At 41.5% G+C, this 26,554-nt stretch overlaps 1 long non-coding RNA gene across 1 annotated transcript; it reads left to right on the top strand.

The window, feature by feature from the left end:
- The first annotated feature begins 12,090 nt into the window (after positions 1-12,090).
- LOC309528720 lies at positions 12,091-25,586 on the top strand. Its single transcript, XR_014217885.1, has 3 exons — positions 12,091-12,231; positions 13,920-14,030; positions 25,516-25,586. It is a non-coding gene; the product is annotated as an uncharacterized lncRNA (long non-coding RNA).
- The last annotated feature ends 968 nt before the right edge of the window (positions 25,587-26,554 follow it).

Here is a 26,554-nt window from a genome sequence, read left to right as displayed (position 1 = left end):
GGAGGATCAAAAGGATTTAATTGTTCAATCTTTTGCACAGAAAAGTTGAAGAGAGCAGTGCACAATTTCCCCGTGGAGCAGAAAAGGAAGAATTCCCTTTGCATGTGTAAAACGCCCCCACCTCCGCTATTTTCCAAACTGTCAGTGACGCTATCATTTTGTCCTCCCTCAAAAGCTACAAGCCACAATTATTTCCAGCTTTCTAATTACACACCCAGCATGGGCTGCTCCTTGGTGCCTACACTAATAGAGATGTAAATTTTGGGGGGAAAGCCCCGCTGTGTTATGGGCTGATAATATAAGATCAAAATTATGTGCCACTCACCATTAAATATCCCTGAGAATGAAGACAATTTGCACACTGGGAGGCAGGAGCTCAACCTCTAATGGAAAGCGCACAATACCATTGACTACCAGTAATGGTTGTCAATTGTCTGATAATCTAGAGCATGATGTCATCTGGGTCCGATATTCCCCACCTCCGGTGCAGTACTATGAACAGTAATGCACATCCAGATAAAAGCAGGCAGCAAACACATTTGAAACCAGCATTTGCTGATCAGAGTTGTAGCCAGCAACATGTGCTGTACACAGTAGGCAACGGCTGCTGTAGGGAGTAGTGAATTGCATGGTCTTTCCAATATATTTCTCTCCTTGTTTTATGGTAGAAAAACAGCCATCCTTTGAAATTACAGGGCTGCTTCCCATTTCCAACAACAAGTCTCTCCTCTCTCTCTCTCTCTCTCTCTCTCTCTCTCTCTCTCTCTGATTGTCTTCTTCTTTTTGCACTGCAGACCGTGAAAGGAGAACCGTAACCTTAGATTAGGACATTTTGCAGAATGCTTTCTTTTCCCAACACAAAATACGGTATCTCTGAGGAATGATCTCCTCGGCTGGCTGCACATGCAAATGTATTGTGTGAATGGTCATGCTCCCTAGCAAATGCATGAATAGGATTTGGAACAGAACTTTGTTTCTTTTAATGGGATTTGTGTGGGAGAATTTCCTAGAGGATGCCTACATGTTCATTACTTCCAGTTTCAGCATAGCACTGGAGAGGGTTTGTGCAACTTAATATCCTGTGTCAACGAAACAACAAATAATAGTGCCAATAACCTAGATCTCTTCTTGTCCCCATGCCATCTTTTTTTCCGATGTATCTGCTCCAGTGCTTTCCCCGCTCTGTTTTTTAATTAATGGAAAGAGTGCGGACCATTTCTGGCAAAAGAATCTAGATTAGCATAAATCTGTACTGCTGGGGAATGTTTAGAGGACAAAATTCCTCCGACACAGCTTCCATGTAATGGAATGAAAGCTGCACAAGTCTGTGTGAGTGGGAAATTTGTCCCTTTCCCCCCATTTCCCCTTTAGTAATTGGTAAAGACTTTCTCCTTTAGTGCTTGCAGCTAGCAATTTCTCATTCCGTAATTTGTTTCCCTTATCTTTCCCCTGCAAGCCTTAACTCACTCTCTGTAGTCTTGTTTGGTCCCTTCCCCTTCTCTCCGTTTCCATCAGGCCTTTGAATAGTCCCTCATGAAACCACATTTTTCACCACTAATTGATTGCACTTTCTGTCCCAGTCAAAACGGGAGCTTGCTATGCATTAAATTAATGTCCTTTAGGATCCTCTAGGCTGCATCAACTAGCATGGATTTGAATGCACCTTTCTAGTGCGCTGTGGACAGAACTTGGCTTCATTCCTCACAAAGGTGCACCATCGCTCCTCTAGGTTCCTCCTTGGCCATCCTGTATGACAGGAAGCCCTCCAGATGGTGGTGGACTCCGGGTCTCATGAGCCCCAGCCGGCATGGCCAATGGTCAGGAATGATGGGCGTTGAATCGTTGGAGGCCCACAACTTTCCTATCACTGCTTTGGAGGTAACCAGCCAAATCTTTGGCTACAGGCCTTTAAGTCCTCACCACCAGAAACCTCCTTCAATTACCACCTTCAAAACTTGTTTACCTTATTTCTCTTGCTTACCTACCTTTCTATTATTTCAGCTAAAAAGCCATCAATTTTACACCTGCTGAACAACATTGAAGTGTGGAGACCACCACTTTGGCTGTCCCTTATCTACAGTATTGGAAAAAGAGTGAAGATGCACTTCAGTGCTTCATTGGTTTCTCCCAACAACATCCTAGCATTTTGATGTGCTCCAAAAAAATACCAAGAGAACGTGACTGACTTTGCACTTGGCAGTGATGCAAACAAACAACTTACAGAAGGATCCCTTGTGGCAGCGACTGTTTTACTTGATATTGTACCTATTGGCAGCAGCATGTGAGTTGGGGGAACTTGAGGTTCCTGAACAATTTATCTACGCTTGCTATATATCTTTTGAAAGTAGCCTTCATTGTAGCCGACTGATCTGTCGTATTAAAAAGCTATCCCATCTGTCTTTGCCAGAAAACCATCCCTTCCACTTTTTCCCCTAGGGGGAAAAAAATGCCTTGTTTTCTTATTCCATTAGAGATGGTGGACTCCTTTGTCAGTAACGAGAGGTCAATTGCAGCTACCGTACATGCTTAGAATTAACTGTATCATGAAAGGCTGCATAATTTTGGTTCTGTGCCCTTTGTTCTCTTCTGCAGCTGCCTCCTTGGTTATCCTAGCTGGAACTTCCACTATCCTTACTGCGCCTGTACTCCTGCTCCCTTTTAGCACAGGATACTCAGAGAAGTTAGTTGCATTCAGCTCAATGGGGATTGTTTCTAAGTAAGTGGGCATAGGACTGCATAGGTCAATCCTATATTGGTGGTGGGGAGGAGATTCTGTGGTAGAACTATTACCGCTTCCCAAGCCCAACTGGTTTATGGTAATGATGGGATGTGGAGGGGATTTGAGTGCCTGGAGGTGGTTGGAGGATGGATGGTGGCTAACAAATTGAGGTTGAATCCTGACAAGACAGAAGTACTGTTTTTGGGGGACAGGGGGTGGGTGGTTGTGGGGGACTCCCTGGTCCTGAATGGGGTAACTGTGCCCCTGAAGTACCAGGTGCGCAGCCTAGGAGTCATTTGCACAGTTGTCCATGGAGGCACAGGTTAATTCTGTGTCCAGGACAGCTGTCTACCAGCTCCATCTGGTACGCAAGCTGAGACCCTATCTGCCCGCAGACTGTCTCACCAGAGTGGTGCATGCTCTAGTTATCTCCCACTTGGACTACTGCAATGCACTCTATGTGGGGCTACCTTTGAAGGTGACCTGGAAACTGCAATTAATCCAGAATGCGGCAGCTAGACTGGTGACTGGGAATACCCGCCAGGACCACATAACACCGGTCCTGAGAGATCTGCACTGGCTCCCAGTATGTTTCCGAGCACAATTCAAAGTGTTGGCGCTGACCTTTAAAGCCCTAAACGGCCTCGGTCCTATATACCTGAAGGAGCATCTCCACCTCCATCATTCAACCCAGACACTGAGATCCAGCGCCAAGGGCCTTCTGGCGGTTCCCTCATTGTGAGAAGTGAGGTTACAGAGAACCAGACAGAGGGTCTTCTCGGTAGTGGTGCCCGCCCTGTGGAACGCCCTCCCTTCAGATGTGAAGGAAATAAGCAGCTATCCTACCTTTAAAAGGCATCTGAAGGCAGCCCTGTTTAGGGACGTTTTTAATATTTAATGCTGTATTGTTTGTAACACTCAATTGGGATGATGATGATAATAATAATAATAATAATAATCATAATCATAATCATAATCATAATCATAATCATAATCATAATCATAATAATTTTCTTTGCCTTTTTGCTATTCTCTTCCCCCCTTCCTTCTCCATTGTGGTAAGTGGGAAGGAATTAACTATGCCAACTCTAGCATGGGGTGTTAGGGAGTAGGGATGGATCTGTTCATTTTGGTTTTCCAATCTTAAATTTAGGACTTCTCATTTCCACAGCAATTTGTGATTATTTTTTTTAAAAAAGACAAAAATTCACCAGCATTTTAGTGTGAATTTCTCCTAATAAGCATATTTTGCCTAATAGACACATTTTTGCAAAGCCCAAACGGCTATGGATGGGCTATGAAGGGCACAGATTGGCAGCTTAGTTGGTCTGCTGCCTTGAACCAGGGATCCAGCATTCTGATTCAGCAGCAGAGTGCAAGGTGGCTTCCTGGCAGTCTGCCAGAGCAGAGAGGGTGCTCACAACTTAGCTTTATTTATTGCCTATGCTTCTTGCAGATAAAGTTGTGACTCTTAGCTTGTAATTTCTTCATTATGGTTAGAATGGCGTAGGCTGGGCAAAAGTGGGAACAAGTCTAGAATCCACAATGAAGAAAACCATAAATATTCAAAAGTCAGATTACTGATTGCTGCAGGAAAACTTGAAATTTGGTTTAGCAGTGTGCTACACTTCCTAATAAAGAAGTGATGAGAGTTGCTTGTTGACAACCTGGAAGCTCTCGTAATTTTACAGTGATATCCTTCACTTTAATGCTACCTTTCTTTGCCACTTCCAGGTTTTTGAGACACATTCATCTAACAATCATCCTTAAGGAAATAAGTGAAATTGTTAGTTTGCTAACAAAATTGTTAGGTTGCTGTTATCAAGCTATTAATCTTTTATCTTTTTTTAAATAAAAAATTACGAACCTCAGTATTTTCTTTTGTAATAAGTGCTGCACATTTATGTTGCCCATTTATGTTATCTGGAGTGTATGAGGACTGCAATATCCTTCTCCCATTAATATCCACATGAATTTTACTCAAAATACTTTGGAAATACTTTGGAAAATGCCAGTAACTTCAGTTAACATTTTGTAGGAGATTAGAATTCTCTGCCATAAAGAAATATTCACAAACACCTCAAAGTAAGCACACTTTGTGCTTCATAATTCTTTTTGAAGGCAGATTTTTCCATGCCCCACTTTGCTTTCATTAATGTCAGAATATTTTTGGGGGGCGATGGGATATTCAGTGCATTCATTTTTTCTGGTTACTCAGAGGTATATCAAAGTGAGAACAAGCTGATAGTTCAAAGCCGTCAAAGGGAGATGCCATGTGAATCTGCAAATGGGATGTTTCTCTAGTCAGCTTACACACAATTAGTAAAACAGCAATGTAATAAGATTACTAGTGATTAAAACATTAAGAAGCATAAAAATAACAGCAGTAGACAAAGCCATCATTAAAACACACATTTTGATTTCTGTTCACTTTCCCCTGAGATCCTTTCGCATGCACAGAACATATCTAGGAAGGTGATCCATGTGCAGAAACTAGGTTGGTCATATATCTTACTTTACAGAGCACAGTCCCCTTTCAGAGGAACCAAACAGCGATGGGCATGACAAATACTGTCTCTTGAGCTTCAGTAATCATTCCCTGAAGATCAAGAGATAATGTTTTCTCCTCTGCCTTGATCTTCAAAGAACAATCCATGAAGATCAAAAGAAAGCATGTGGTGTGTCTGCCTGTGTATATGTGTGACAACATGTATGTAAGACTGCATGTGTGTATGAGAAAGTGCTGTGTGCCTGTATGTGTGCTTCTATGTGGTGTGTGTGTGTGGTAATTGTGCATGTGTGGCGTGCATTTATGTGCCATCTATATGTGCAGTGTGTGCACTTGCGAACATGTGTCCATGTGGACATCTACATTGGCCATGCTCAGTATTGCCATAAAGCTCTTGAAGCCTATCCTCTGACTCAGCTTTTGCTAACCTGGTGCCTGCCAGATGTTTTGAACAGCAACTCTCAGCTGACCGGGGCTGATGGGAATTGTAGTCCAAAACATCTAGAGGGCACCAGGTCGGTGAGGGCTGCTCTGAGTAGTTGGGCAGATACACAGAGAAGAATGACTGAGCTGAGAATAATCCTCATGGGCCAGTTTATAGAAGGCTTGCATTTGTTCTTCAGTCTGCCTGAAAACTGCTAGCTTATTTCAGGCCAGGCTGAGAACGTGCAGAAAATATGCTGGTTGCCTGCAGCATAAGATCCAGGTTGAACAAGGACCATGATATTACACAATTACATGACAGATATACTTTCAACAGGTTTCTAGAAATGCATAGAATTGTGATTGTTCTATTCTACACCTCTAACATATCCGTACAATGTCTTGTACAGTCTAGCACAGGCTCAGCATCTTACAAAATTTGAAATACAGTGGTACCTTGGGTTAAAAACTTAATTCGTTCTGGAGGTCCGTTCCTAACTTGAAACTGTTCTTAACCTGAGGTACCACTTTAGCTAATGGGGCCTCCCACTGCCGGCGTGCCACCGGAGCACGATTTCTGTTCTCATCATGAAGCAAAGTTCTTAACCCGAGCTATTTCTGGGTTAGCGGAGTCTGTAACCTGAAGCATCTGTAACCTGAAGCGTCTGTAACCTGAGGTACCACTGTAATCCAAACAGACCTATAAGCAAAGCTCTTTTTTCCTTCTAACAGTATTCATTTTACCTGGATACATGGTGCTAGCTGAACGCTGTCTCCTGCCCTGTTGGTGTGGCTTCTAAGCAAGCACAAGGAATGTTAAGTATAATTGGTTTAACTGACACTAAACTGGGAATGTCTGTGTACTGGTGAAAGGTTTTAACATAGGGATTTTCCATAGGCTTATATTAAAAGCAAAAAGACATGTCTCTGAGCTTTAATGAGTTGATAATTAACTATTATTTTCTGCTAGCTAACGTGTGTGAGTAACATTTGATCAGGTGACAAAGGTATCCGGTTGCAAAATTCCATTTTGAAGGGAGTTCCCTTTGAGTCTTTTGTCTCAAGACTGTGGAATGAAGATGTAAATGAAGCTCTCAAGAAAAACAGCTCCGGATAAAATGAATGCTGATGGAGAGAGAGAAAGAGCTTTGCTTATCGGACTGTTTGGATTATTTCATATTTTGTAAGCTGCTGAGCCTGTGCTGGACTCTACAAGACATTGTATGGGTATGTTGGCGGTATAGCAGTATCCCAGTATGCAACACTAACATGATGTTTATGTGCATTTGCAAGAGACAACAATTCCCACATCACAATGGAAGGAGATTCACATATATGCCTAATGCACAAACATTCTGGACAGGAAATGCATTCAGAATTACAAACCAGGTTGAAATTAGTCTGCTATGCATGTACCAATCAAATATTATGTGAGTATGTTTATCTCTATAGCCCCTGTTTTTCTTTAAATTCTTTAAGATATTTTGAAATAACTTAAAAGAGGAAGGGATTTGTTCAGATCCATAAAATTGGATTTTAGAGGAACTGACTTTGCTATGGGCTCAACCTCTTATTGTTGTAGGAACAGCAGGTGCATTTGACATTGTTGACCATTAAACTTTATAGTACAGATTTATGGATTGCAATTTTAGGGTGAAGTTTTGATCTGCTGTAAAAAGGATGTGGATCTATAAAATACAAAGATGCACTGCTTTTCACTCTTCAGTCAAAACTCCTAGAGCACCCACAAAGTTGTCTTAAGAGACCTATAATTTTTTTTCTGGCTTCTTTGGTCAAAATTGGGTAGGATTGTTCCTGATCTTCACAGCTTTAGAGCTGCAGTATCCTATTTACCGCTATTTTCCTTTCTCTTCATGCTTTGAAAGATTGACTTTTTAGTCCTGCATTGGCAGTATCCAAATTGTGCTGTGTTAAATGCTGAAAAGTGATCCACTATGGTGGATATGCTGATTCCTTGCTTCCAGTGTCACTGGAGATCCCTATGGGGAAGGAGCTCATTTTGGAACAAATGAAAAAGTGAATCAGTGGTGCTCACTTGGTCCAGTGCCCACTTGTTGTTGTTTAGTCATCTTGTGTTCAGCTCTCTGTGACCCTATGAACCAGAGCATGCCTTGGAAACTCTCACTTTCTTCTCAAAGCTTCTCCTTTTTTATGTCCATGGAGTTTTCTTGGCAAAATACTGGAGTGGTTTGCCAGTTCCTTCTCCAGGTGGATCACATTTAGTCTAAACTCTCTGCCATGACCTGTCCGTCTTGGGTAGTCCTGCATGGCATAGCTCAGAGCTTTTTGGAGTTATTAAAGCCCCTTAGCCATGACAAGGCTGTGATCCATAAAGGGCATATGTCCTTCCCTACTTCATTTGACACGTCTTGTTGCTTAGGGAGGTCACAGGTTTCCTCACTGTGCCTACTGAAAGACTGGTGCCAATATGTCAGCTCCAGCCAATTACCAGCATTTGGATGGCAGCGCCTGTCAGACCCCATGAGGGACTCTTCTGTTCAAGTGATGGAAATACATACCCTGCTTCAGTGAAATATCTTCACCTAGATTGTAGCAGTTTATACCTAGGGATGCAAGAAGGCACCCTCTCCATTCTGCTCTGCATTTGTTGCATGCAGCACTGTTTCCATTCTGCTGCAGTTCACCTTTGACCAAAGACTACATTATTTGTATTTGTATTGTGGCAAATGTAATTCATTACATTGCTGTTATGCAATTTCACCCTGTTCATTTCAAAGCAAAGGAAACACAATGCAAACTGGGCGGAGGGAATGTAATAATTTATGTATCATTTGCAGCTGAATCAACAGAAACAACAAGTACGTTCATATTCACTGGATTGATTTTCATTCCAAGATCTGGGACAAAGAAGCAAACATTGGCAATTTCCATTCCTGTTTCCATTTCCATTTGAATTCTCTGACAGTACTACATGTGACAAATACAGGGCAGAATGGAAAATGATGCCTTCTTACATCTTTCACTACAAGCACACATAATTTTAATTCATATTGTAGTGTTGTTTGTTGCCCTAGGCTCCTTTTGGAGGGATAGACATTTACCAGAGAAATAAAAAATAAAATATATAGGCATGGGTGGTATGTGTGCCTTACTGCTATGCTGATCCATGCTGATGTCTTGTGGTCGCCCCGGCTCGAGACTTGCCAAAATACAAGCATCCGAATTAAAGCTTTCTTGTTTAATCTATAGCAGGAGAGGTGCTAATTTATCATGTTGGGAAAGCTCTCTCTTTGCTTTGGATGTGTCATTATCGGTGAGTTTCAGAATGCCAACTTGTAAATAGCTGATGCTTCTTTTGTGAGTCTTTGTCTTAAAAATATGATTTTACTACTTTTATGCACCCTTGAAAAAAGGCTTGTAAGACTGAAAATGCATCAGATATTTTATAGATGTAAGGAGAATATTTTAAAGTCTGATTGAATTGTGTAGATAGATAATAAAACACTGTTACCCAAATCCAGCAAGGGGAAATTTATGTGCCAAAGCTGTGTTTGGAATACATTAAACTGACTGGAAATATGTTTTGATGTGTTTGCTCCAACTTGGGCCATTACTTGTTTCATGCAACTAGTTGTGAATATTCTAGAGCTAGACTGGGGACTTAAGATTGCTCATGCAATGCACTATAGCTGCTTACTGAACTATAGCGCACCAAGCATTATATGTCCAGCTCCAGCATCTCTTGTAGGGTCAGGGGACAGAGCATAAGAAGAATCCTGCCAAATCAGGCCAATGGCCCATCTAGCCCAGCATCTTGTTCTCACAATGGCCAACCAGATGCTTGTCAGAAACCCTCAAGCAGAAGAGCACTCCCTCCTCCTGTGCTTTCTGGCAGCTGCTGTTCCGAAGCATTAGTGCCTCCAGCCACGTAGGCACATCATGGCTAGTAACCATTGGCAGCTGTATCCTCAAAGCAGAGTAGCGGAGGAAAGTACATGCTAGTAGAGGAAAAGGTTTTGGCAGTACTAAGATCCTTGAACACTCCGGAGTGATAGCACAGTAATTAATCTTCTATGAATTTGGTGGATGTTTTGAATAGGAACCTGTCAAAGCTACTGATACTCTTGCAAAACAGAAGAGATACTTCAGTGTATATCGTACTGATGGACTCACTTGGAATCCTTTCAAGACGTGTCTCAAAGATGATAAAATAGAAATCATGCACTTATCTGTAAGAGTACTAGTAAAACATAATGAAGAATGACATTGTCACTTCCAATGTGTCCATATAATAATGGCCCATGTGCCTTTTCTTTTAAATAATCATACATTAAACATGAAAATTGTGCTTGAAGGAGAATAATCTAGTCTGAGCTCTAGTCACATGACTTTCTCCTCCTGCACAACACTGCTGATTTTCAGTTCCCATGGGGCTGAAACCTTCAATAGTATTTTCCAGTTGAAAAGTTATCAAGGAGGATTATATATGTGCCTGACTAGTGGAATTGTTGCAGGACGCGGGTGGCGCTGTGGGTTAAACCACAGAGCCTAGGACTTGCTGATCAGAAGGTTGGCGGTTCGAATCCCTGCGACGGGGTGAGCTCCCGTTGCTCGGTCCCTGCTCCTGCCAACCTAGCAGTTCGAAAGCACATCAAAGTGCAAGTAGATAAATAGGCACCGCTCCGGCGGGAAGGTAAACGGCGTTTCCGTGCGCTGCTCTGGTTCGCCAGAAGTGGCTTAGTCATGCTGGCCACATGACCCGGAATCTGTACGCCGGCTCCCTCGGCCAATAAAGCGAGATGAGCGCCACAACCCCAGAGTCGGTCACGACTGGACCTAATGGTCAGGGGTCCCCTTTACCCCTTAGTGGAATTGTTAGCTCTCTACAATGAGCAAAACATCATGCATATGATAGTGCACATAAGTAAAAATGAAGTGATTCACTGGGGGTAGTGAGACAGGATGAAATAGCAGGATGGCAGAAACAGCAGCACAACTGCTGGATGTGTGATAAGTCACCTAAGGTCAGAACTATGACTAGATTGAAGTATTATAGTGGTATAGAGCTACACAGCCACTTTGCTTTATGTTGCTTTGCTGTGGCATCACCAGTCATACCAACACCTCCAAGTAATCATGACTGAAATAGTTACTTGCTGCAAGGGATCATGGGAACACCCATCTCAAGCTGCTATTGATGGAGCCAGCAGCATATCCTCATGACCAACCGTCAACTTCCATGAGTTCACCTGAACTGCAGAACAAACAACACAGTCCTGAAATGGGACCAGAAGATGTGAACCTCCTTCACATGTTCAAAACGATTGATATGACTCACTTCCTCATTCTGTATTTCTAAGAATTATTTCAGGAGCAGACATGGAAACCAGCTAAAAAATTGAGTTTATTGATAAAGTGCTGTTTGTGGAAGACTGGTTGAGGGGTGTGTGATATCAGGTAATGTTGAGCATTCTGACTGTGGAAGTTGGGGGATGGAGGATGGCGGTCACTGAAGGAGGGAAACCAGTAGTTTGTGTGAAGTACCTGTAAGGATTATTTGGAGGAAAACACACAGGGACTAGTAATAAGAGGAATTGTGCACTGCTGTGGAAAGTGGTATATAGGGGGTGTTCCTGGTGGATTTTGCCCATGATTCAGAAGGGTTAAACATTAAAAAATGTAAAGTTAAACAAAAATATGAATACTTATGGGAGGCCCCCACCATCTTCAGACCTGCATGTGAAACAAATGCTCATTTCTCAACAAAATGAATCTGACTCACTTACGTTTCGTACCAGTGGGCATTGGCTGATTACAGAGACCTTAAGCAATTTATGTCAGTTTTTAAAATCCTGTTAGTAATGACTTTTTGTATTGATTTCCAGATGACTGCTACATCCAGTTTCCTCAGATCTTGTTGTAAATTGTTGTTTCCGTGACAAATAGACATTTTTGCAGTGTGCCTGTTGGCATCTGTTTATTATTATTGGTACCACAAAGTCTGCGTCTTCCTTGTTTTCATATGCTTGCACGTAGGATATTGCAAAGTTATCTTTGTGGACTGACCAGATAAAATTGCAAGCAGAGTTTGCCTGATAATATGTAACATAAAAATTAATCCCATTCTGTTCTGGACTGTGTCCCAGCTTAGTTTATCTCTGGCAGGGCCAATCAAATACATTTTGTTGCCTGAGGCAAAGGACAAGATGGCACCCTTTCCTCATCCTGGGTCCAGAAGCCAACCAGAGGGGCAGGTGAATCTTGCTTCCACACTAGCGGCTGAATAACATGCTCTACCACCCCTGAGGCAGCAGGCTAGTTTAGGAGACCCAGGGAAGACCATGTGATGTACACAGCTTTGCCCTCCAGCACAGCAGAATGCCTGGGAACCTTAGGAAGAAACACCAGGAGAGTTCCACAACTCCTCAGCAATTGCCATATGAGGTGGTTGCCTCATTCTGCCTAATGATAGGGCTGGCTTTGATCAATGGAAGCTTGCAGGGAAAGTTCAAATCAGTGTGTGCAATTCCCTCACTTCCTACCCTATAGCCATTGGGTTCTTTGTGCCATCTTTGGCTTGCCTGTTCACACTGTTGTGGTAAGGTGCAAAAGCCACTGCTCCCAAAATCTGTTATGTGATTCAATTTACAGAACCTCAAGCTAGGATGAAAACTAGTAATTATTGTTGTTGTTGTTGTTGTTATATATTTATTTCTTCTTCCCTGATGAAGCTCAAGGCGACTTTCAGATAAAAACAATAACCACTATAAGAAACCAATAATTAAAAAACTATTAAACATTGATGGGATTAAATCTATCTATATCTATCATCTATCTATCTATCTATCTATCATCTATCTATCTATCTATCTATCTATCATCTATCTATCTATCTATCTATCTATCTATCATCTATCTATCTATCTATCTATCTCTATCATCTATCTATCTATCTATCATCTATCTATCTATCTATCATCTATCTATCTATCTATCTATCTATCTATCTATCTATCTATCTATCTATCTATCTATCATCTATCTATATCTATCTATCTATCTATCTATCTATCTATCTATCTATCTATCTATCTATCTATCATCTATCTATCTATCTATCTATCTATCTATCTATCTATCTATCATCTATCTATATCTATCTATCTATCTATCTATCTATCTATCTATCTATCTATCATCTATCTATCTATCTATCTATCTATCCTATCTATCATCAATCAATCAATCAATCAACCAACCAACCAATCTATCTATCTATCTCTATCTATCTACCTATCTAAGATTTGTTAAAACATACCAGTAAATAAGGTAAAGGTACCCCTGACTGTTAGGTCCAGTTGCGGATGACTCTGGGGTTGTGTGCTCATCTCGCTCTATAGGCCGAGGGAGCCAGCGTTTGTCCACAGACAGCTTCCAGGTCATGGGGCCAGCATGACTAAGCCGCTTCTGGCGAACAAGAGCAGTGCACGGAAACGCCATTTACCTTCCCACCAGAGCAGTACCTATTTATCTATTTGAACTTTGACGTGCTTTCGAACTGCTAGGTTGGCAGGAACAGGGGCCGAGCAACGGGAGCTCACCCCGTTGTGGGGATTTAAACTGCCAACCTTCTGATTGGCAAGCCCTAGGCTCTGTGGTTTAGACCACAGTGCCACCCGTGTTACAATAAAAAGTACAATACCAACCCTTGAATTAAAAGCAGTCAATTCCCCAAAGCCTGCTGTATTAAGAAAGTCTTCACCTGTCAACAGAAGGACAGCAAGGCAGGAGCCAGTCTACGTTCTCTAGGGAGGGAGTTCCACAGTGACCACAAATAGGGGCAAAACTTGCTGGTGTTTCTGATTCACTCTAGAGCTTAGGACCCATTGCTATAGCTTCCATTCAGACAGCTAAGCAAGGAAGACAACAAAATGCTGTGAACCACCCTGAACTCTACAGAGGAAGGGTGGTATACAAATTTTATTACTACTACTATTACTACTAGTACTACTAGGATATATCCAGAAATTCCTATTTTTGACTGGCATGAAATTCAATCCCTTTATGTATCGTGAAATCAGTTTTTGATATGAGCATTGCTAATTGACCCAGTGTTCAATAAAGCTATATTAATAAAAAAAACCAATCATGCTACCTGAATCACTGGACCATATGGAATTTTAATTACTTAATTTCACAGATTTTAATAAAGAAAAATAGACTGACCACACTATGATTTGTCATTTGTTCTGATGCATGTTTCTTATTTATTTTCATTTTTCTTAGATAAAGAGCCTGAGTTGACGTATCTTCAGAGACAATGAGACCAGTGAAGGGTGACATAGACTTGATAATGAAAAGCCACTTCATTGTTGATTAGCTGGAAAGGTCTGGAAGGTGAATTAACAATTAACTCAGGAGATGTTTGGTGGTACATGTTGCAGATAACAAAATATGCTAAAAATAAAACCAATCCTGATCGGTCACCTTGGACTAAACAAGAGGCTTACGTATGAGATGCTACTGTAACACCTCCCTATCTTTCCAGAGGGTGTTCAAAGCACAAAAGGATAAAGAGGTTGGGTTAACTGGAGCCACAACTTTTATTAATGCCGAGCAAAACACAGAGATCTGCAGCAATTAGTCTTACTTGTGTGGGAACACTCTCTAAGGCAGGGGATGCCTTGCCACCTCTTGCCAACTTGGGGATGAGCCTGAAAGAGTCATGACCAGGGATGGGCAAATCTATCAATTTCAGGTTCTCTTCTTTCCTGATTTCCCCCACTCTTATACAGTGGTACCTCGGGTTAAGAACTTAATTTGTTCTGGAGGTCCGTTCTTAACCTGAAACTGTTCTTAACCTGAGGTACCACTTTAGCTAATGGGGGCCTCCAGCTGCTGCCACGCCGCCACTGCCGCACCATTTCTGTTCTCATCCTGAAGCAAAGTTCTTAACCCGAGGTACTATTTCTGGGTTAGTGGAGTCTGTAACCTGAAGCGTCTGTAACCTGAAGCATCTGTAAGTTCTCCACATTAAGAATTTTTTTTAAGCCATCATGAAAATTCATCCACGGTTTTCTCTCTTCACAAACATTTGGATGCAATTTTGCCCAACACAATGCATTTTAATGTAATTTTTACTAACTTGTGCACACTTTAGTGTATATATTTTTGTGTGCATGTTCTATGGTTGGGGAACACATTTCAAAATCCAGAGAAGTGCAGATTTTGAAAGATAGCTGTAGTTTGGTTCGTGTATTGTTTCAGAAAGTGTAAATAAATTAGTTTTGCCTTTAAATGAGAACCAAATTGAGGTCCCCCCCAACCCTTGTCATGACGGAGTTTGCTTCATCTGCCATAATGTGGTTCACAACCACAATGTGGTTCACGCAGTTCGCAACCCTGAAACCTATAAAACCTGAATGTGATGCAACATGTTCCCAATGGGGTTTCCTTTCCTTGCTCCTGAGTACCAAAGTCCTGAGTAGCAGATCTATGGAATCCCTGCTCACCATCTTGGTGCAGCTGGATGCTCACTGTTGACCCTTTTCACTTTCTCCCCTATGTGGCTGACCAGACTCACCACCTCCTTTAAAGTTGATTACCAGTCTTCTGCCCTCCATACCATATATGACAGGACCATTCAAATACTCCAGGAAGCAGATTCCACCAGCAGCAGGCAGCATGGTGGGCTGGTGCTACTCACTTAATCTTCTGTTGCATTGGGAGGTAGAGCAGGGAGGTAGAGCAGGGAGGCAGCAGCAAGTTTGGTGTGGTGCAAATGCACTGGGAGAGCCAATTGGGTATGCCTGATGGTGTGTTTGCACTGCACTGACCTCACTTCACCCCTCCAGTGTGATGTAGTGGTTAAGAGCAATAGACTTGTAATCTGGTGAACCGAGTTCACGTCTCCGCTCTTCCACATGCAGCTGCTGGGTGACCTTGGGCCAGTCACACTTCTCTGAAGTCTCTCAGCCCCACTCACCTCACAGAGTGTTTGTTGTGGGGGAGGAAGGGAAAGGAGAATGTTAGCCGCTTTGAGACTCCTTCAGGTAGTGATAAAGCAGGATATCAAATCCAAACTCTTCTTCTTCCTTCCCCTCTATCTCCCGAAAAGCAGCAGCAATGTGACCGACCAGAGTTCATCCACTACTGGGTTCCACAAAACAGACCCCAATGCCAAAATAATGTTGTGTCCAAACAACAAACAAAGGTGACACCAAAGACAGGGGCGCACCTGATGATGTCAATGCATGGGGCAACTGCTATGAGAGAAAGCACCCTATGTGTGCATTCATATCATCCAGCTCAAACCTGAGCTGTTTAAGTGACACTTGCTCTTTGCATTTTTTACATGTTCTCTGGGTTCAATAGCCATAAACCGAAGGTATTTTGGAAAGGTATTTGTGTTTTTCTCTGTAGGATGTTGTTCTGTTAAACAACTCTCCATGTGGGTATCCAATTGTTGGAAGCAGATAACTCATTTACAGAAATGTGATTTCGCTTCGGTGCCAAGTACATTGGCCAAAAATGACAGCTGTCACATCTGAATAGTAAAGGATGATCCTCAAGGGTAGGACACAAAGGCCAGGTGCCTGGAGTGAATTACATGATCACTCATCTTCAAACGAAAACATATCTATCCTTCAAAAAAGAAAATCCATAATCTTTTTAAGTTCCAGTCCTCTGCTGTAGTGATCTTCTGTTTTGGATGGTAAGAAACATGCATTTATTTTCTAGAAGTGTAACATTCTGGAGGTATATGACTGGCTCCATTTCTGCTTTCAGCATGCTAAAAATCCGTCTTTCCTCAAGCAACTAATGACTGTGCAGTCTGGAACGATAATAGCTTGAAATGGACAGCTGCCATTTTACAAAACATTATTAGAGGAGCAAAGTATTCATAGCTAGGAAGTGCAGAGGGAGTCTAATTTTCCTGAGAAAATAGGGTGAACCATTATTCTGAATCTGGAGCTGTTCCATGATGTTCAGGTAGCATTTGTGGCCAAGGTGACTTTACCAGCTTTAGTTGGTGCACCAGCCACTCCAAGGGCAGAGTCTGGAGGCGCACGCTGCAGCAACCTTGATCAAATTCAATTAACAAAAAAACCTTTTGGTTAAAACATGCTGTGTTAAGGGTTTTCCATGTTCACTCAAGCTCCAAAATGCCAGGAAACTGTCACTGTTAAGGGCTGTTTTGATGTTTTCATATGTACAAAGCTGCCTCATGGAATTCTATTATGGATGGAATAGATAGAAACAAGCAATCAAACCGATAAATAATGTATCTTCTCCAGTGCATCTATTCCGTGGAGGCTGGTGCTGATTTAGACTGGTAGGGCAGAAGACAGGGAGGTCAACAACAGGTGGCGCCAGAGCTAATGATAACCAATTAATTCTGTTTTTGTCCCCATTGGCCTCCCAAATGAGTTCTACAAAGGCAACACTGAATCTAAGGATCACAGAGGCTGCCCAATCCGTTGATTTAATTTTTCTGTGAGTCAACAGCCCCTGATGGAAAAATGGTTTCTCACCCCAGCACTAAATCATATTTTAGCAGTGGGGACACAGCCTGCTCTGACTTCTATCCTCTTCCTCTGGCATAAGTGCAAGGAAGTGATTGGAAGAATCCACTTCCATTTTCAAGTAACCACAGTTTGTTGTGCTGTCTGAAGCAGGAACTGTGGTTAGTTTTCACTATGAACAAGCTGGGTTCAGAAACCATGGTTTTACATTTGCTGGCTTAGGCAAATCATTGATGAAGGTACTGTCTGTCCCTGTTTCAATGAAATGGACAAACTATGGTAAAAAATGTGGATGCTTTTTATCTCCTTCTCATTGGCACACTGGAATAGGAAGGTAAAAGGGGAGTGCATGATCAGATACTCTTTAACAAAACTCTAAAATATAATTTTACATCTCAGTACAGTACAGTGGTACCTCGGTTCTCGAACGTAATCCATTCTGGAAGACCATTTGGCATATGAAACGTTCGAAAACCGAGGCACAGCTTCCAATTGGTTGCAAGCGCTTCTTGCACTCAGTGGAAGCTGCATTGCATGTTTGAGTTCTGAAAAACATTTGAAAATGGAAGCATTTACTTCCAGGTTTTCAGCATTCAAGAACCAAAACATTTGGCAACGGAGGCGCTTGGGAACCGAGATACCACTGTATTGATGCACAGACTGAGACAGAGAACCGAAGGTAAAACATGACTGTGTATGTTGCAGGTTAGATTTAATCTAGGCCTTGGCTCTAAAATTAGAATCAAAGAATTGGAAGGAACATCTAGTCCAACCCACTGCAATACAGGAATACACAGCTGCCCCATACAGGGATCAAACTTGCAGCCTTGGCATTATCAGCACTACACTCTAACCAACTGAGCTATCTATCTGCTATATATATTGAATGCTCTCATCTCTCATCTCCCAGCGTGTCATGACTATAAGTGTTCTTTTCCCACCTAAACTTTTACTCTCCAACTTTTGTTTCTTGAACTTGATCTGTTCTTGTACATTGATTTCCCAGCATGCACAGCTGCTAGTATTTCCAGACTGTATGTTTTCAAACACACAGCCTCCTTTCCACAGTGGGATGGCACAAGCAGCCAATCAAGTATTATTCTTCCAGGTATATGAGATTGTTCTTTGCTTGGGGAAAAAAATAACTATAGGTATGCTCTGCTGCCTAAATGGATCCAGTTCTGATTGTTAGTTCGGAATGTCTTTTACTGGTGCATCTTGTTAGCATTAATGTGATTGCTTTATGTCCTGAGTAATGCACACACCTGGAAAAAGCCTGACTGCAGCCCTTACCTGGTACAAAACCCGACTGCCACAATGTAGGCTATCTGTTTAGCCTTTGAAGGTTCCATTAACAATTTGTGTATTTGCTTCCTATTGCTACCTCACAGCAGGGACAGATTAAGCCAACATAAAACAGTTATAACTCATATTTGAAAATTAAATCTATGAATGGAAAATTCCTTCCTTCATGTTGAGTGAAGATAAAAATATTTAATGAATTTATAGAGAATGGGATATATCTGCTCTTGAGTGCTTTAATGTTTTTATTCCCAAGGCTTCTGTTTTTCATGGGTGGAAACAGTGCTTCATTGAGAGAAGAGGCCATTGCCAGGCAGAGAATGCACAGAGAATGCAGAATGATTGCAGTCATCCATTGAAGGAAAAATGGATTAATCCTTCCGCTTTCTTTTTTCTATAGCATCTCAGTAATTCTGGGGGTGTCCTAAACTGAATGTTCTCTCTTTGTTCCACAATACAGTGGTACCTCGGGTTAAGAACTTAATTCGTTCTGGAGGTCCATTCTTAACCTGAAACTTTTCTTAACCTGAGATACCACTTTAGCTAATGGGGCCTCCTGTTGCTGCACCACCATCGTGCAATTTCTGTTCTCATCCTGAAGCAAAGTTCTTAACCCAAGGTACTGTTTCTGGGTTAGTGGAGTCTGTAACCTGAAGCGTTTGTAACCTGAAGCGTCTGTAACCCGAGGTACCAGTGTATAAAAATAAGGTTCAGCTTTTCATTCCATTACATGAATGTTAAGAAGATGGATGTAAGAGTGATTTTCTTCACTATCAATGTATGTATGGTTCCCCCCTTCATATTTCCCCCCTTAATTTGATCTTAACACCTACTAATAATGGATGGGTTGATACGGAAACTGGATTCCCCAGTCACTCTCACATTCACAAGATTAGACAAAATAGCACAAGAGTCCAGCAATGGTCAAACTTTAATTTGCCCACCAGTGACAAACAAGTCTAAATTTAATACACAACAGCAGTACTTGCAACTAATAAAATCACTGTATTTATTTTGGAGAAGCAGAACAAAACATGAGAAGTCGTGATTGAAACAGTCGTCATGTACCAAAGTCCTGGTGTGTGTGTGTGTCAGAGAGAGAGAGAGAAAGAGAGAGAGAGAGACAGAGAGAGAGAGAGAGAGAGAGAGAGAGAGAGAGAGAGAGAGAGAGCATTAATTCTAAACACATTTCCTTCTCGCTGGGAATGTTCCTGCAACTTACTAGGCCTGCATACTAAGAATGACTGACATCAATTCAGATAAACATGGGACATTTTTTAAATCAGGCATTGATGCAAATGCTCACGTCTCCTCTCACACCAGTGCCTGAAGAGAGGGATGCCATTTTATTTCTGTGCCTAGTGTACCGCTGCATTTGTGGCGAGACCCATTGTGTGGTGCCTGCTCTCATGACACAATAGCACCAGCAGGTAACAGGCCTGGCTTTTCTATTCATCACTTAGTCATGAGAGGAAATGGAACAAGGCGTGAGGCCACAAAGATATTGGTCTCTTTAAGTTAGCTTTGCAAACAGTTCAGAACATCTGCTTGTAGACTAGGGGGATATAATTGCTGGATAAATATTAGGCTAGATTTAAGTATCATTTTCAGTCCTGTTTAGTGATAAAATGAATTGTAGCCTGACCAAAAAAAAAAGTATTTGGCAATTCTGACTGGGAAGTAAGTGTCAAGTAGGGATGGGGGTGAAATCCAATTCTGTTTGCATTTAAAAGCAATTCTGTCAAATTTGCACTTTCTGAAATAATATCAGACCTGAAACACAGCCATCCTTTGAATTTTGCACTTATCTGAATTTTGCCATACAGTTCTCCAAGATGGGTTAAAATGCCCTCTGAGGACTCTCTCCTATATCAGTGACCCCTCTAGCCCTACTCTAGCACCAGGTAGGGATGGCAATGGTGGGTACGCTTTGCAACTTAAAGGACATTGTTCCACACCATGGTGCTCTGTGGGGAATTAAATGGCAGCTCCCTGGATCTTACTGACATGACTTAAGAGAAGTCCGAGGCAGGCATTAGCTGTGGGACTTACTGGGACATTAAGCCTCCCACAGGTGGTCATCACTGCAGTGTGGTGCTGCCAGGTCCGTCAATGCCACTACCTTTTCCCAGTGCCAGGTTGCAAACTTTGCAGACTTCACCATGCATGCAGAAAGTCCCAGGTTCCACCCTTGGCATTTCCAGATAGGGCTGAGAGAGAGAGATTGCTGCCTGAAATCCTGGACAGCCACTGCCAGCCAGTGGAGACAATACTGAGCTAGATGAAGAAATGGTCTGAGGCCGCTTCCTATGTTTCTTCCTATCTATGAAGCTGGACTTCATGAGCTGTGATACCTTAACTCATTTTCAACCACTGCTGTAAATTTGCATTGGGCTTTAAATACCAAATTAAAACAAAAAGCTCTGTGCCATATTTATACACTTCCAAGTCAGCTGTTGTTGTTTCTTTTATTTTTCACTGTGCTGTTGGAGGCTTACCCTTATGTAGTTTTCCTTTCTGCGTTACTTTGCAATTCTGAAACAGTTCCTGCCCGTAATGTAATAATGTTCCATCCATTACCTTTGCGATCATGAATGGTTACTGATAAGTCAGTCTCCATTTTATTTAATCTGAGTTAATCTTTGCTTTATTATATGCTAGTGCCTCCATATTCTGTGCCTTTTAATTTGCTGATTAAGCTTCTGGCGCACACTGCATAAGCACAGTCTGCCTGCTCAATGATCTGAAGGTGGCTTTTTGGCTGTAGAAACCTGTGTATAAAATATATGTGGAAACTTCAGTTGTGAAGGGCATACATACATACATACACACAGCCCTACCACCTAAAACCCTCCACAAAGGGCCACCCTTTAAAAAATTTAATTCCTCTATCCTGAGTATTTGTAAAGCATCTGTGCACACCTTTACCTGGGATAGAATACATACCTGGGAGTAAGACTTATTAAAGTGTGTTTGTTTGTTTGTTTGTTTGTTTGTTTGCGTGTGTGTGCTCGCTGTCAGATACTGCATTCTACTGCATGTCTGTTAGATATTGCTGTTGAATGTTAGGCATCTGTTAGACATCTACTGCATGTCTGCCGCGAAGTAGTGACTAGTACTAAATGTCAGCTGTCAGCTAGTTTTCTTCTTGTTGTGCTGGGTGCTATTCTGGCATGTCAAATATTGACTGCTCTAATTTTCAAATCCTGTCATTTTTCAAATCCTGTCAGACATTCATTGCTACCACATTCTGGACAGTAAGATACTAGAGACTCCCAGGATTCATATTTGAAGCAGTCATGGGGTATTTTTGATTCTCCCCTCCCCCTTTCATTCTTTTAGAGTTCATACAGAAGTGGAAGCACCCTTTCTCCCATTAGTTTTGGAGGAGAAGGATAATTCCTTAACATTTTGTCCAGGCCAAGAGATTTACTGCCCTCATCTCTTTTTTGGAACATTCTAACTTTCCCTCTTTTGTAATAGGCTGACCATAAACTGAGGCCCAATCGATCTTTAAAAATTGCCAAGCCTATATGGCTGCCAATGTACTTACACTGCAAGGGGATGAGGATAAAACTCTTTCTAGACACCATTATTTGCAATCTTATTCTGTTGCATGCATAAATAGGTCATAATTTACTTGTGTCTCTCCCCCCCTTTTTTCTTTGGCTCAAAATGATTTTCACAAGCATAATTAAAGTGAGGTAGAATTGGCAGTCTTCCATGGCCTTTCCCAGATATCTCTAATTAGTATTGATTTTTCTCCATGCCTTAAGAAGAGATAGCGAAAAACCAAACTTTGTTTCTAACAGCAGGTGATGCAGAGGGATATTAGCTCTAGCAGTAATTATGCTATGAAACACTTACAAGGGCATGTCCCAACCTAAGTATATGACAGCGAATCCATAAGTAATAGGCAACAGTGGATAATAAATGGGCAACATCAAAATTTGAATCTCATTGGCAACAATCTCAGTTGCCTTTAAAGGCATACAGTGGTTTTGAACTGTTTGGATGCATATTTCAGCTGCGTAGAACAAATCAAAAGTGTATATGCTTTGATAAAATGTCCAGCAATACCTTCAAAAGTGGGGTTATATGTCTTTGGCCACAGCATTCTCCACCAGCTGCAGCATCTGGGATCATTTTCAAGGTAGCCCCATCTAGAGCACATTGTAGTATTCTAATCTGGATGTTATCAGAGCATGGTTTGCTGTGGCCAGGCTTTTCCTGCCCAGGAATAGCAATAACTGGTGAAGCTGCTGTATCTGGCAATAGACACCCTTAGCCACTGATGCCTCAGATGACAAAACTGGATCCAGGAATACAATGTACCTTCTCTTTCAAAGGGATTGCAACTTTACCAAAGGCAATTGGTACAACTGGTATGAGGCAAATTGCAATGTACTGTATCTGTTTGATCTTCACACTTTTAACTTGTGAGTGTTCAGTACCGTACTGCTGTACCTTAGACCAAGTTTTAACAGCAGGCAATCAACTTCTCACTTTCATTCCATGCTCCAAGGGAGCCTACTCCTCAAAACGGTATCCATTTAAAAGGGCTGTGAACAGGTGAATATCTATATGCGAATTATACGAGTACATAAGCTTTTGGCTGAAATCTAGATCTGCACCGAGTACATTGTCCCCTGCCTAAGCGCTTTCCTAGGCAATCATTAATTACATTTTGAACCACTTCATATCTGAGTTAATAAAGGGATTCTGGTTAAACCTGGGTGTCTCAATGAGCTATTAAAAATATTTATGAGCAGAGAAAGGAAGGGAGTGCAGAGGTGACTTGAGAAAGGCAATAAGCAAAGGAAGAAGGAAGAACAGTGAGCCATAAAAGAAAAGAGGGAAAACAAACCATACCATTTTCAGTACATACTGCAAAGTCCTCAAATTGCATTAAAACACACACACACACACACACCAGGAGCATATGATAACTCCCCTGACCTCTGGAAAAATTAGGAATATTAATCCATATATAGCTAGATATGGGAGTTCCTCTATTTTTGGAAAGATAGAATCTTATTATTAAAACTCACCAAGCTTCTACGTAGAAGGTGGCATGCTCTTTCCTTCTGTAGGTTTTATCAGGTCAGATGTGAGAGAGAAAAAGAAAAGAAGTTAATCCCTATGCAACTTTCCTCTGTGTTTTTAAGCTGCTCTCAGCTGTCAATAAAATGATGGTTTGGGGCGATGGGGTAAGGCATTTGAACACACCTGGAAGCAGGAATTTCCTGGGTTGGTTCATGTTAGCTAAAGCCTAGGTTACAAACTCTCTGTTGTCGCTCTCATCTTGACCTTTTAAATTTCAGTTCTTTAAAGACTGCTCATCTCTTCTGATCATTTCTTTTTGATTTCAGTAGTGTCACTAGGGCACTATTGGTTTTAGGATTCTCTGAAGAACACACTCCCTTGAACATAATCAGCACAAGCCCTGTTGGAATCGGGGGGAGGAAAGCAACGGTCATTGGAAGGTGTCAGTTTTTAGCACATTTCCACAAGTGATGCTTAGTTCACCTTTGAACCACTCTCATACTGTGTATGACAACATCTGGTTGCTAACACGGGAGAAGGGAAATGGATGAGATGCATCCTAACAAACATAGACTGAGCATAGATATGCATTGCAAGCCATTTTTTTAAAAAAAAATTGTAAAACATTTACAAAAAGAATAAAACGAAGAGTAAAAGTATCCAGGAAAAAATTATCTCACTCTGAATTGTCCTGACATATCATTGTTGTTGTTTTAACAACTATTTTAAGTTTTATGTGTGAAAGAAGCTTTAGCCTCAGGAATTAGATATGGCTCTCTAAACTTGAATACGGGGGGGGGGGGGCGGGGACAGACCTAAAATGGGTCTCGTGTTTTGTGAACATTTTAACCCACTTCCTCTTACGTTTTTCCCCAGTGGAGAGGGGAGGTGTTCAGCATGAGGGTAATGGTACCCAGAAGGCATTTCTCTGACTTTGAATTGGCTTCATGTACACGCAAGAGATGTCCTCACAGAGCCGATGGCACTAGTGCAGTTCTCTGCTTTCTGATCCCCCTGAGTGATTGGGGCCACTCCAGGAAAAGGAAGCCCTAAAAAAAATTACAGATGAGGAAGTAGCAGCAAGAGAAAATCTGTAACTGTGATCAGTGCAAAATAAAGGAACAATTAAGCCCCCTGTCACTGTCCCTCAATAAAGTTATGTCCATTCGACTACACAGGTTTCACACCAAACACGTTTTGTAAGCGAACATCTAGTGCAGGTTCTGCACTCTGATCACACACCCACCATTTCCCTCCCCAGTCTTTTTTTTTTTTGGGGGGGGGGGAGAACGACCCTGTAAAATGATATATGGTTTTGTTGCATTGTGTTTAAAATGCTATGCAGAGAGGTTTGCATTAGGCAAGAGAGGTTTGTCTTTAGCTAATGTGGCAGAGAAGGCTTGGGTGTTTCCATTCAGGTTAATTGATGACTTACTTATCCTGGAAACCTAAACATAGCTGTCTTATAGCATGAGATGAAACCTGAGAACTCAGCATCTTAGTAGTCAGTGATGATGATACAATATCATCGTCAGTATCTCTCTCTGGGATCAGAGAGAGGAAAGTTACTGAATTATATTAAGGGCATAAAGAAGAAAGGAATGCATTGCTTGCTGTTTAGGAGCAATGTGTTACTTTGCATTTTGTAATGTTTATTTGTAACTATTTTAAGGCTGTTCTGCAGTAAAGCTTTGAAGCTCATTCTTGTGGTGGATAGCTCATTCATTTCTGCTCTGCACAAGGGGTTCCATTTGCAGGGGGAGTCAAATATGGCTCATGAGGCAGTAGTAGTAGTAGTAATAGTAGTAGTAGTAGTAGTCATAATAATAATAGTAATAGGACCCTTTAAATTCTCTCAGAACCACACCCCTCACTGGCCCTACTTATGCCCTTGTAGTGTGCATTTCTTCTTCATGGAATGTGTCAATGAACTGTGATAATCTTTCTTACCTGAAACTGGGAGATTGCGTGGGTGTGTAGAAACCTTCCCCTTTTGTTTTTCTTACCAGCCTCATGCCACAGAAGCTGGTGTTCTTTGCAGTACTTCAAGTTGAACTAGTTGAATTCGCAAGAAGCTAGGAATAGATAGTGGGTAATAACATTTTTCATTTGTAATGAGCCAGCTTATGTAAATATCTCTTTTGAACTGGGCATTGTACTTCTAATTCACATCTTTGGATAAACCACCTTTTAAAGCATTGTTGCATTTTTCATGAGCTGAGGAACCCCTGATTTATGAGCCCTGTGTGTAAAGAAAGTCATAAAGAGTTGCATATCAGTGCAAGAAATATAATAACCAGTTTCCCCCCAGGGAAGTGTTTTACTTGTTCTGTGGGATATTCTTTTTTATGGGCAGCCTATTTTAAAAACAAAAACAAAACAAAAAACTGAACTTGAAGCTGTGTGTTGCTTAAGTACCACAGCAGCTGCTACTTGCAGACGTACTGAGAATATAATAGTATTGGATGCCTCTGATAACGGTGGTTTAGCATTGCAAATACACTGAAAAGTTACTCCTGGCATTCCAGTGTTTCAAAAGCATAAAAAGGCATATCTTAGTATTCAGATTATGTGACATGGGGAGAATCTAAAGTCTTTATGGCTGCTGCAATTTTGGTTCATAATTTCATGGCGTAGATAGACTTTTGGTCCATGGCACTGGAAGATGATAACAATAGAGTCTTATGAGAAGTCCAAGATATCTCAGGTCCCTGGGGGGAAAAGAGGACTCTTAGGTAAGACTATTTACAGGTTAGCAATAAGAAATGCAGTGAGCTCATTTTCCCCTGCTGCGTTTCAAGCCAAACCCTTACGTTGCTGTAAAGACCAGAAAGTGGGCAGGGATGTCTTTATCTGATACTGTCTGATTTGTTTCCCTGTGCTGAACTCCTTTTCCCCAACTCTGCTATCTGGGCATGTGCAATGGCTGCCCAAAATGTCTCAACTTAACCATAGCTTCCATTTTCTCATTGGAATGAAAGGGCATCAAACATCATTATACAGCTTTAGGCACCAGGCAAAAATGGTCCTTTTTAACCAGGCCTTTGG

The sequence above is a fragment of the Podarcis vaucheri genome (assembly GCF_965113315.1).
Source record: "Podarcis vaucheri genome assembly, chromosome: 3".
In the NCBI taxonomy this organism is placed as follows: Eukaryota; Metazoa; Chordata; class Lepidosauria; order Squamata; family Lacertidae; genus Podarcis; species Podarcis vaucheri.
This window is presented reverse-complemented; position numbering and strand designations above follow the sequence as displayed.